At 45.3% G+C, this 13687-nt stretch overlaps 1 pseudogene; it reads right to left on the reverse strand.

Annotated features, from left to right (window-relative positions):
• The window catches only part of LOC142563681 (uncharacterized), a 28491-nt pseudogene extending 21578 nt beyond the window's left edge, over positions 1-6913 (reverse strand).
• Positions 6914-13687: the final 6774 nt, after the last annotated feature.

Raw genomic sequence — 13687 nt, forward strand, 5'->3', positions numbered from 1 at the left:
CTATGTTTTTATTCAGCTTGATTTGGAGAACCTTCTCATCAACCTCGTTGCTAAAGTATCATCTGAGGTTATTGACATTACGTGTATGTTTCATCCTGAAGTGCGTGTTATTTCTTTCTCTCTTTCTTTCTCTCTTTCTTTCTTTCTTTCTTTCTTTCTTTCTTTCTTTCTTTCCTTCCTTCTTTCTTTCTTTCTTTCTTTCTTTCTTTCTTTCTTGTGTCGTCGCTGTTCTTGTCGCTCTTCTTCAGTATTATTTCATATACACCGCACTCTTCGTCTTTTCTGTCACGCACTCAAACAGGCACTTCATTTATTTATTTATTCATTTCCTCAAAGGTCTCTGTTGAGACATTCCATGAGGGAGTGGGGAGTTAGTTATGAAAAAGATTAAGACGGGCTATTCTACGGCGTGAGGCTAGAGAGGGTAGGTTTATTTGGGCTTTTAGTGCCGAGATGCTTGTATTGTATGAATAAGTTGACAGGATTTGTTGTCGAGTTTGGCGCTGCGCACATTTAGCAGTTTAATATCGCCATACCATGTCGTATAATGAGAACGTATGCCCTCTACCAAGCCCTAAAGTCAACCTCTTCAAGATTGTCATGAACCTCGAGGCAGCACACACGTAGTGTGAGAGAGAATAACGAGATGGCGAGACTAGTGGCACAGCTAGAAGGCTATCGATTACCCTTGGACCTCCGCGCTGTGAATTTCTTCCGGTAGATGTCTCTAGCACTGCATGGCAGAGTACAACCGTCAGCGGACTTCATCTACTGGTTCGTAACTTCCTTGCTGCTTGTTGCAAATTTTCGTACGTTTTTTTTTCTACCACGGGTGATGTCATTCGTTGAAAGTCCCTTTCAACGAATGGGACTTTCGCTGCTATAATTTGGCGACGTACTTTCCCTAGTTCTTCACCATAATTGTTTGGCGTGTGCACCTTCCGTCCCCATTACGAAGTAATGATGACAGATGCATTTTCCTCCGGCAAGCAACAATAGACGCAGTGCAAAATGCTGACACGAGAAGATGGAACACACATTATTCGGAAGAAAACAGGTCACATATTATGCAACCATGGTCAAATATAAAAATAAATAAATAAATAAATAAATAAATAAATAAATAAATAAATGGAAGAACAATTATAGCCAGTGTTGTGCTTGTTCCCTTTATTCGTCATTATCTTCTATGCTGGGCCCATTTGTTGACATGAGTTACCAACAAGCCCAAGCCTCCATACTTGTACCTCTCCGTCAAAGCAGACCACTTGCCGCCGTTCTCGGCCTCTTGCGATGGAGCTGACATTCGGGATGGCATATTTGCAGATAAACGTAATTTCTTTATCTCTCTTTTTTTTTCTTGCGGTTATTTCACGCAGATTTGTTTCTCTTCTGTCTATGTTATCATAGAGAAGTGACATATCATCAAAGATGTCATATTTGAGGAAGGATAACATGTGCCAGGAATTCGCCCATAAACTGCTAGTTTTGACAATGAACTAGTACAAGTTTAGGACATGAAGAACCTACTGTTGCGTGATAGCTGAATACAGTATTACATGTCAGTGGCACTGTAATAGCTGCGGGTTGAATTCATTAATATCTTCATTAATATATAAGAACAGTTGGTGAGTGGCCGACCACCTTCGATAATATTACGTTCGGTATCAAACATATAGACTGGCGTCTGTTCTTACGAACCGATTTAGCGTGATAACCGCTCCGTGAATCAAGACTCAAAAGGCTGGGACAGGTGATCCGTACCGTATTTACCGCTTGATTTAATGGTAGGCGCCGCAAGTGATGGTCGCAATTAGCAAATAATTGCTGCTTGATAATATGTTGGCCAGGTGGTAAAGTACATTACCCAACAGTATGCCTTTCACTCAAGACGGAATATGCTCGAGTTATGTTGCTCCCTATTTAGCGACATCGTCCTGTTTTTGTGCATTATGAAGTCATCAGAGGGATGACGAATGAACCTCTGCAGAGGGAGACTTGCTCTAAAACGCTATAAAGCTGTGTGTCGTATTTTATATCACCTTGCACCTAGCGGGGGAAGGCGGTAGTAAGACGGGAGAGCAGCAAATAATTGCTGCTTGATAATATGTTGGCCAGGTGGTAAAGTACATTACCCAACAGTATGCCTTTCACTCAAGACGGAATATGCTCGAGTTATGTTGCTCTCTATTTAGCGACATCGTCCTGTTTTTGTGCATTATGAAGTTATCAGAGGGATGACGAATGAGCCTCTGCAGAAGGAGACTTGCTGTAAAACGCTATAAAGCTCTGTGTCGTATTTTATATCACCTTGCACCTAGCGGGGGAAGGCGGTAGTAAGACGGGAGAGAATCGGATGGCAGCATAGGCGTTGTACAAAGATTCGTTAAGCACGTGACGGATGTGTGGCGGCGTGCAGACTTTGCGTTTGTTTGGTCGAAGCAGTGCACGCACGATTCGCTGTTCTTAATGGCAGCTCGAGTTTATTACCTTTTGAGAAGTGGCATCCTCATTTCTCCCTGCCGTCTGACAAACTCGGAAGGGACGCTAAGTGATGTGGCTCACGTCGCTGTGCACTTCGGCGCCGGGGCCAGTATTGGCTGAGGTGCAATCTTTTATTTTAAAGTCAGGTGAGGGGGGGGGGCGGTGTCCTCCCCGGACGAAAGCGATCTTTGCAACACATTGGAGGAGTCAGGACGCAGCTATGATAAAGAGACGAGATAAGCGGGCCGCCGAGCAAGCGGGAAAGATGCTCAGCGGCACTAAGGTCATAACGATAGAAGATCGATCCCCGGAGACATCCTGGGAGAGAAAGCAGTATCATTAAGGCCACCGTCGTACCTGCGGGGTACGTTTCGCAGACTCAGTGGCACGTCTGTCGTTCCCGATTCTCTTTCTTTTCCTCTCGTTCGGCAGGGCCTCCGGCACCAGGAAGGCTATCAGCTGTTATCGGGGTAAAAACCTTTTGACATTTATTAATTACAACGAGAAAACGTCCAGGCGATAGCTGCGTGCGGTGGAATGTCACTCGCGACGTCACCTCGGACAACTGGTTTGACTTGCTGCCGCAGTCGCGTGTCTCACCCTCCGTCTTTGCTTTCCAGCTTCTCGTCTCTTTTCTTTTTATGCCGACTCTGGCCAAACTTTCAGCACTGAAAGCCGCCCCACAGAAACGCTCACTGCAGGACGCCTAGCGCCATCTTTCGGGCAGTTCGCCAAGCTTTCTGCCGTTCTTGTCCTTTCTTTGTCTCTCTCTCTATATTTCTCTCTCTCCTTTCTTTTTCTCTCTCTCTCTATATTTCTCTCTCTCACTGACTCTCTCTCCCTCTCTTTCTCTCTCTACATCTCTCTGTTTCTCTCTCTGTTTCTATACCTTACCTCTCGTTTGTTTCTTCCCGTCTTTTTCGATCACTTCCGCTATCACTTTTTTCTTCGTTATGTAAGCAGCTTTCTTGTTTACTTGTGTTTACGTTCAGTTGATCACATCCCAACGATAACAATGAATATCAATCACATGACCGTCTCGCCTAAATAATCCTAAGAAGATACGAAAAGCTCCAAGTTCGGAATCACTGGTAAAGTTTCTCAAAACTGCTTCTTTTCTGTTAATGTAATATTGTGACGCAACAAGAGCCGATTTGACTTTCGAAAGCAGTAGTCTTGTGTGCGACGAAGAAAAGTATCTCGCGCTTGTGTGCTATAATTGAAAAAAAAAAAATCGCGGCTCTCTGAAGGCCATAGAGCGGCAAAATTTTATGCGTGTCCAAGAATCCCGCAGTTTTAGTGTTGAAACAATCTCAAATACACCGGGTCTTATTTTTTTAAGTTTGAAGATATTTTTTTTATATCGCATAGAATTTGTAGTGCAATTACTCCTACTCAGGTGGGTTACCTGAACAGTCGAAGATGCACGACAAATACCAATGTCCAGGTAACCAACGAAACATGTTTACCAATGATCTTTGTAATTATGTGCTTTATGACATATGTGTCATTTGCGTATTTCAAGCCGAGCAGTAGTCAAATCGTGACTGTTTATCAGAGCCGTAAGACAAGCAGATGTTAAAAATGTATTGAAGTTCCTGTTAAGGTCGCCTGGAAAATAGGGGCGCTATTAAGAAACTCATAACGGAAACACCAATATATTTTGTAGCACATTTAAGGACCTATATCTGGAAAGCGATGCTAGTATCCAGGTTTCTGATAAAGAGGCATGACTTCATTGTTACCGCGCTTCAATTTAGCAAAGAATAATTAAAAGTAATTAATGGATATTTTTGTTAGCTTTTTAGGGAGCCGGCCACACAGGTACACTCTTGTTGTAGTTTATTGAATGTATGTTTGGTCCATATTGGAATTTGGGTGGGTTTTATTCTCTGGTGGACCAGCATACACGATTAACACCCTCGTTCTCCTAGAGCGAAAGGCTCTGCGGATTTGTCTTGATTTGCCGAAATGTGTTGGAAATAATGTATTATATTGTTACGAAAAGGAAGCCCGACGCACAAACGTATGTATAACTATTTACATAGGAAACAGTTAGTGGTAAACGCGCAGGCTGGTACAATGGTCACAGCTCCAGTAGACAGTCTACCACTTCCTCTTCATCTCCCTCTTGCGCACACGGTCCTATCCAAATGCACCGTAACATAAACCCCGGGGGCTGGAGCGCCGTACCGGCGCTTGTTAAAATGATAGCGAACTAGACGAACAGTATGGGTTTTAGTGGTACACGTGGAGGACGTCAGTTCGTAGCTGGAATGACGATGGCGTGTCTTCAACAGGGGCGATTTCGTAGTTTATGTCACTTAATCGTCGCAACACCCAGTACGGTCTGGTATAGCGTGACAGCAATTTTTCGGACAGGCTGAGGTTTCGAATTGGAGTCCACAGAAGAACGAGATTTCGGGAAGAGAAGTCAAGGTTCCGGTGACGACTGTCGTAGCGAGTATTTTGTGACGCCTGAGCTGTTGTAAGTCGATCATAGGTAAGCTGGCGAGCCATGCGAGCCCGACCAACGGCGTCATGAGTGTATTCCGTGGTGTGTCGCGGCCCCGAAGGTAGCAGGGTGTCAAAAGGCAGAGTGTGATGGCGACCAAACAAGAGGTAGAAAGGCGAGAAACCGGGAGGATCCTGACATGACGAATTGTATGCAAATGTCACGTAGGGCAAAGTTCTGTCCCAATCACGATGGTCTGCTGAAACGCACATAGACAACACGTCTGTAAGGGTGCGATTTAGTCATTCAGTCAGTCCGTTCGTTTGTGGGTGATATGCGGTTGCGAGCTTCTGTTCGGTGAAGTAGAAACGAAGTATGTCTTCGACAACTTCGTAGCTGCCACTATCTGTCAGCAGCTGCCTTGGCGCGCCATGGTGAAGAATGACGTCCTGAAGTAAGAAGTCTGCTACATCTACAGCTGGTGGGCAATGCACGTCTAATAGCATAGCGGGTCGCATAGTCTGTTGCAACGGCTATCTATTTGTTCCCTTTAATCGATGTGGGAAAGCGACCAAGAAAGTCAATGCTGACAGTGACAATAGCCAGCACAGGGTATGGGATTCCGTGATGACAGAAAATGGGAGGCCAAACAAGTAAGAGCGAAATTTAGCCACTGCCCACACCAGGGCGAGGCGCTCGCGCTCGGTGGCAGAAAAATTGCGCTCTGAAGGGGATAAGAGGTGACTAGCGTAGGCAAGGACGCTCTCGACTCCATTTTGCTGTCGGGCGAGGACAACACCTATGTCATGGCCACTGGCGTCTGTGCGAACTTGAGTTGGGGCAGATGGATCAAAGTGGTCTAGCATTGGAGGCGTAGTCAACAAGCGGATGAGGGCGTCGAAGGCGTCGGCTTGTTCGCTGCCCCAAAAGAACGCCGTGTCCTTCTTGAGAAGGTCAGTCAGGGGCCGGGCGATATCTGCCAAATTTTTAACAAACCGACGAAAATAGGGTCATAAGCCCATAAAGCTGCGCACTTCTTTTGGTTAGCAGGCTACAGGAAAGTTCTTGACTGCGTGAATCTTATCAGGATCGAAATGTATACCGGTAGCACTGACAAGGTGGCCAAGAACATTGACTTCGCGGTGTCCAAAATGGCATTTAGAAGAGTTAAGTAAGACTTCAAAAATAGTGGCCAAGCGAATGAGGTGGCTGTCAAACGTAGGGGAAAATGCGATGACATCGTCCAGATAACATAGGCAGGTGAACCCCTATAGCCCAGAAAGAGAGAGTCCATCATTCTTTCGAAAGTTGTGGGGCATTACAGAGTCAGAAAGGCATAACCATAAAAAGGTAAAGGCCGTCCGGCGTAATGAAAGCGGTCTTCTTACGGTCGAGTTCATCAACCACAATCTGCCAATAACCGGATCGCAGGTCGATTGAAGAGAAGTATTTGGATCCGTGAAGCCAGTCGAGAGCGTCATCAATCCGTGCGAGAGGGTACACATCCTTTTTTGTGATCTTGTTTAGTTGACGGTAGTCGACACAAAATCGCCATCTGCCATCCTTCTTCCTGACCGAGACAATTGGCGATGCCCAAGGACTCGAAGAGGGCTCAATTACACTTTCGGTTAGCATCTTGTCTACTTAAGCATGGATAACGTGGCGTTCTGCATGAGGCACGCGATAGGGATGTCTACAGATAGGACTAGCATCACCGGTGTTAATCTTATGGGTCACAACGGAACTATGTCCCAGCAGGCGATCCTCAAAGTCAAAGACGCCGCGATAAGACACGAGGACGCGACAGAGATCCGCAGCCTGTTCGGGAAGCAGGTCATGAGCGATCATCTTTGAAAATATGCCGGGATCGGGCGCTGCGGCACTGATCGGACAGCAGGTGGCTGCAGACGAGGACGGAACATCCAATACAGAGATGGCAGTATGGTCGATCGGAGAAGCGTTGCCGAGCGACATGCTTTCCGGGATAACTTGCTTACATGAACCAAAGTTTAAAATAGGAAGGAATACGTGGTTGTCGGCAATAGTTACAATGGTATGAGGCACAGCAATTGTGCGTAGCGAGGGAACATTGACATTAGGAGTCAGCACATAGTCACCGTCAGGAACAAATGGGAAGCACGTCAAAGGTTTATACAGAGCGGCTTGAGGCGGCAACCGTGCGAAGTCTGCACAGCATAAACGAGGCTCAGCTGATTTTGGAGGACAACAGTGATCAGGCAGCTCGAGTTGGGGGAGGCCAGTACTGCAGTCAATCAGTGCTGAATGGTCCGATAAGAAGTCGAGGCCTAAGATCAAGTCATGGGAACACCGCTCAAGAACAGCAAATAAAACGGATGTTGAAACTAGCAGCAGTTATCTGGGCAGTACACATGCCAAGGATAATGGGCGTTGCTCCGTCGGCGACCCTGATAAGACGGGATGCGGCTGGTGTAAGTACTTTCTTCAGGTGGCAAAAAAGGTGGTTGCTCCTTACCGAGATATGGAATCCAGTATAAAAAAGCGGTAGGACATCTACACCGTCAACTTCTACATCGACTATATTGCGTCTGGCCGGCAGGGTGAGAGGCTTTGGCGGGGACGGCGACAATGCAGCGTCACCTCCTGGAGCTGCATCTTTTAGTTTTCCAGAGGTACGCACCCAGGTCGGAAAGACGGTGACAAGCGGCGGGACTGGGGTGACCTGGACGACCGGCGACGACTTTGCGGCGAACGGGACTGGTGACTGCTCGGCGACGGTGAACAACAGCGCCACGTGGTCGTACCGTACGTGGGGTGCAGGTTCGGCTCGGATTGCGGCTGGAAATGGCGAAAACTGCCGTCTGGACGAGGGCTGTTTGAGAACGGCATCGAGGACCAGGGGTTGCGATAGTATCGGGCGACATGACCAACGTGGCGACAACTGAAGCAAATAGGTCGGTCATCCGGTGTTCACCACTCTGCCATGTTGCGAGAACCTCGAGGGACCCATTTTTCGTTCTGCACGAGCGAAGGACGTTCGGTCGGCCAGGAACTGGCCACAGTGCAAACTGATTGTAAGGCGACATTGGCGAGCTCTTGGCGCACAATAGCCTGAACAAGGGGGACCATAGGAGTGCATGTATCGTTGACAGGTGGGTACAGAGCCGCAGGCCCCATGGCTTCCAGCTCATGGAGCACAATCTACGTCAGCTGCTCTGAAGTCTCCTACTGCTGCTGATGCCGCGCAGGAGAGTCCTGTCGGTCTTCACAAGATGATGTTGCAGCCGTATTGGGAAGCCGTGCAAATGACTGTATACGACGGCTTTTCACCTGCTCGCAACGACTGCACTCCGTGATAACGTCATTAATCGAAATACAGTTCTTACACATCAGTAGACTGAAGGCGTCATCGGCGACCCCTTTTAAGACATGACCAAATTTTTCAGACTTGGGCATTTCAGCGTCGGCCTTACGGCAGAGTGCCAGCACGTCTTGTATATAGGCAACGTAACCCTGGGTGGACGTTTGAACTCGTGATGCCAACTCTTTCCTGGCGATGACGTTCCGACCCAACGGTTTTCCGAAGAGATCTCGCAGCTTCTGCTTGTAGGTCTCCCAATCACGGAGTTCTGTTTCGTGATTTTGAAACCACACTCGTGCTTTTCCCACCAAGTAAAAAAAAAATTGTCTTCGCCACCATCACTGTAGGCTCATCACCATCCCATTTGTTGTGACTGCTCACCTACTCATACGTCTCCAGCTAGTCGCCCACATCAGCGCCATCAGCGACGAAAAAACACTTTTCGTCGCTTCTTCCCTTCACATTTTGCAAAAGATGATCCTTGTGTATTGACCCTTTATACAAAATATAGCGCAATGAAATAAATGAAAAATAATTCATCACGATTAATCAATCAAGCTTCATTATTATAGCAAATACACACAAAGTGAGTGTACAACGAAGCGGTTGCCGACGTTAGACAAGCGCGACCACCACAAGCGGCGTACGTCACGCGCGTGTCCGGAAGTGCAGCATACGTGCTCGTTCCTCTAGGCCCTCTGCCAAGCGCAACTGCCTTAACGAACTCATTCAATTTTTCAAAGTAAGTTGCGTAGAGAGTTCGTAAAGTACGACTTACACACAAGTTGTAGCATGATAGCTTCGGATTGTACTCGTAATTCGAATATGCGAGAATAACGACATCGTCATGGTACGATATAGCCAGATGACGTAATCTGATGACGTCTTCCTGTCAAAAGTGACGTCACGCGATGATGTTTTCGTCAAGCGATATCGCCTGAGGTCGTCATGTGATGCCTCTTGGAGAAGCAGCACCACTGTGCACTTTCCTCTTCTTTGCACTGTCTCCGGTATCGGCTCACATTTTTGTGCGAGCCCCGCGCACGCGGACACGAAAAATCCAGGCCACCTAGAGCCTAACAGCTTCGCTGTGAAAGGTATATAAAGAAGGAGGTCCCAAGGTCAAAGACCGAAAGGGAACCTCGTATACAACACATGGCACGAAAACTAAAAAAAAATCATTGCAGTATTTAGGCCGTGAGCAAAACTATAAAAACAATGTGTCTATGGAATTTTCGAAAAAAAAGTGACAGAGAAAGAAAGGAAAGATAACGCAGCAAGATACAATAAAAATTATAATAAAAGAAAAAAATGAGCGTGCATTAAGTACCGGGCGCGGAAGCATAAATTGTCTATAATTAGCACAGGTAATGCGCATTTACCTGCGCATTGCGTGGCTTGCTTGGCAGGCAGATGCCAGCCACTACTGCTAGAGATTAAGATACTTGGCAGGAGTGGTGATACGTTAGCAAGAGAACATTTGGAGGCATGTCCCATAAAAGAGAGAGGCGCGAGTTGTATTAGCGATACGTCTGTATTTCTGATTGACAACTAGATGCAGCTGTTAAAAGCATCACTGTAATCACTCTAGACAACACTGATGTACGCATGCGCATTTGTTGATTCTCCCTGCTCTGCTGTAAGAATAAAATCAGTTCAAGTTCATCGCTCGACCTATCTTACTTGTCCTCCTAAGTCTTTATTTTCCTGTTGGCGCAACAATGTATTCATTAGAGTATACATTAGATTTGAAATCCATCCTATTAGTTCCATTCTTTATTTCTTACACCAACTTACAACCTTAGCAGCATCCCCGTTAAGTCTCGTTAATAAATCTTCGATGTATTTGTCAGAACAGCACACAGTTGTGTCATCTGCATGAAGCAAACATTGTGAGTATTCAAGGGCACTGTGACAGGTCATTTATGTATATCAAGAACAAAATATGACCGAGCACTGACCCTTGCGGGACACCGGTATTAGTTATTTTTGGTAGGGAGGTAATTCCAGAAATACAAACAACTTGTTCTCTATTAAGACGATAACTGCGTATTAGTTGTAAAGCGGGAACAGTTTTCCGTATAGAATAACATAATTGAGTCGGAAACTTTGGACAGATCTATAAATAATGATCCGACCAGGTTACCACTGTTAATGGCCATCCTATGCCATCTGTTAGGGAAACTCGAGCTAATTCAGTAGAAAAGCCTCACCTGAACCCGAACTGATACGGTGATAAAATTGTGAACTTTCATAGGCAACTCGTTAGCAGCAATACTGCTGCTTTCTCTATAACCATACTAAAAACTATTAGATGACAATAGGACGATAGTTTAAGGCGAGAAACTTATCACCTTTTATGGAAAGGGGTATGACTTTCGATTTTATTAAACTTCAGGGAAGCAAGCCTGTTTTGAAAATAAATTTAATAATATGCGTGGGATGTTCATATACAATATGCGCTATTAGTTTCATATTTAAAGAATAAAAATTATCCTAATCAGGGCATGTATTTTTGTAGTTGTGTATTATGCCGGGTGTTCAAAATTAAGCTTTATGTTTTTCTTAAAATTTGGCACTAGGAGCCGCCCGTAGACCACCTGTGCAAATAAGTTATGTGGCCAGGGGGACACAAAGTGAGATAATAATTATCGCTTTCAGCAGCCAAATTAAGTAAAATTTAAAAATTTACTTTTTGTTGACTGCTGTAAGGGGGTGTTTTTGTATTGAAAAGTTAAAGCCAGTCGTGTTTCTACACAGTATTATAGTTGGAAGAATTCTTCTAGCGTGTCTGTGCTCCAAGATATCCGACTCCAAATTTTAATTGTCGTCCGCATGATTACGCACGCAAGATAGTTAGGATCGGCGCAAAACTCCTTGTTGATGCGATGCGGCTGTTTCGTACGGTGTTTAGCCTTACAACAGGGCGGAGGCATAGGCAAAGATGATAACTGTTCCCACTCCCTTCTCGGCTGGCGAAATCAAGATATGACAGCGTGGTGGGCCGTGCAGTTGTTGGTTTTGATTTCCATAAAACGTACACTACTTGTAAATCAGCAGTCATTTTATTTGCGTAGCCCAGGCAAGGACTATACTCGCTAGTCTAGTCCCCATTACGCACGCGCACTGCCCTCAGGCTTCTCCGCTCGCGCCATTATCTCGGCATGGCAGCTGCCGCCATCCTTAAAGCCTGCGCGGTCGCGTGTTACGACAGCGGTTCCGGGTTTCTCGATTTTTTATTTCAACAACTTTTCAATACAAACGTACCCACTCACTGCAGTCAACAAAGTTCTAGTTCAAGTTCTTCGATTAATCACATGAAGATAAGTACATTGGGTATTGTATAAAGGTGGGGCTCTATAACTCTCGTAGGAGTTGTGAAACGGGCTCCTATGTTTTATGCTGTTATATAAAAACTAGAGTGCGTGAGAAAAAAAAAAGCAATGTGTGAGACAGTACAGATATGGTACATACTCATTGAGCAAGTGACGCGAGCATAAAAGAGCGAAGGTTAGTTTTGTAGCTGATAAATGGTTGTTAGTTAATTTAGTTAATTAAAAAGATAATTATTCAATTTTAGTTCATTGGGCTGCTGACAGCGATAATTATCATCTCACTTTGTGTCCCCCTGGCCACTTAACTTATTTGCAGAGGTGGTCTTCGCGTGCCTTCCAGAGCCTAATTTTAAAGGGCCCTCATCAGCCCTCACAGCGAATTTCGGTTATATGCTGGAATTTGTTACGTGTCCTCTAGGGAGCGTTCTGCGGCAAAAATTTTTCGAATCCGCTCATTAATAGCTGAGATAGAAATATTTCAGGGCCGCGAACCCATGATTTCAGGAGGCGAGCTCAACTGCCAAGTGAGACACTCTCTTCACTTGCCCCGTCTGGCCTCCGCAAGCGAAATTACATCCCTGCGATCTCTCATACTGGCCCTCGAGTATTGCATGACGCATACGTCATGGACCCCGCCTTCATTTTTTTTTCTCCTTGCTTTCTTGCGGCGCGGCGAACTTCCGCTGACGACGTCGCGCGCGAGCTGTTGTGATTTCTCGTTTCGCGCAACGCACCATACTGACTGACTAGCGCTATACGCCAGTGTTACACGAATATTGAGGCAGACACAAGCGGATCACAGAGCATGATCCCGCGCTAGAACACGCGCGCAACTCCGCGACGTGGCAACAAGCAGACGAAACGGAAGTACACTTCTCTTGCTGCGGTGCGGAGTAAAACAAAAACATGCAGACATTCACTTCGTGTGTTTTATTATTTCTCTAAGGTTTAATTCGTCTATTCTATCAAGATATTACACGAATAACAGATGTTGCCTTGAATAATTCTCGAAGTCCCGTGTCACCACGAGCGACGTCACAGCGCGAACACGTGTACGTAGGCGCACTAGCACGTGTACGTCATCCTTCGACTTGTAGAGCGCCGACCGCGAGAAGGAAAAACGCCATTCGGTTTGAAATTTCAGTTCCTTCCGCGGCGCGTAGCGATGTAACACTTTGTCGACACGATCCGTATCGCACATTCTGTGTTCTGCACATGTCAGCTGAAAATGGTCAGACCTGGTGAGGGGCCCTTTAAGAAAACCATAAAGCTGAATTTTGAACACCTTGTATATATACGCTTCCTCCGAGGAAACAAGGAAACCATATTAGCTCTGGGGTGCTCTTTGATGCATTTGACTACAAGAAACGTTAAGATCTGGGCTGCTAATAGCGAACGAATTATTGAATGCATTTGCAATATCAGAATGATTATCGTATGTATGACCTTCATAGTGAATAGTTTCTACGTCAAGATTTGAACAGTTACCTAAACGATTGTTAATAAACATACATTGCTTTTTAACATGATTTCCAGCTTTCTTTTTGTAATTTTACAATCGTAGTTGCTCATTTGAGCATCCAGAAGAACTCTAGTTAGAATATTAGAATGCGTTGTGTAACGCTCACGCAAACTAACATTAAATGGTTGTCGTTTAGTTTTCTTATATTGTACTGCTTATTTAAGCAGTTAGGAAGATCTGATGTCACCCACGTATTTATAGGAGCCGAAAACCGTTTTTTACAAGTTACTACACTTGCTGACATACCAACTGCGTGGGAAATAATACTGGAAAATTTGTTGAAAGCAATGTCAGGGTTATCCATAGAACATAAAGAATATGTTCGATGGATGATAATGGATGAAGAAAGTTCGGGTAGATACCAAGTGGGGTACCTGGAGGAGGACGCCACCTTTTTTCTCTAGCGGTGCTGCTGTGAGGACAGTTAGTGACATCTAGTAGGTATATATTGAATTGTCGCAATGCCTGGAATAGAGAAAGTGGTATTTGAAACTTCAGCGACACGTACGATGTTCGCAACATTTTTTTTTACATTATGGGAGCATTTGTTG

Source organism: Dermacentor variabilis, chromosome 1 (assembly GCF_050947875.1).
Source record: "Dermacentor variabilis isolate Ectoservices chromosome 1, ASM5094787v1, whole genome shotgun sequence".
NCBI classification, from domain to species: Eukaryota; Metazoa; Arthropoda; class Arachnida; order Ixodida; family Ixodidae; genus Dermacentor; species Dermacentor variabilis.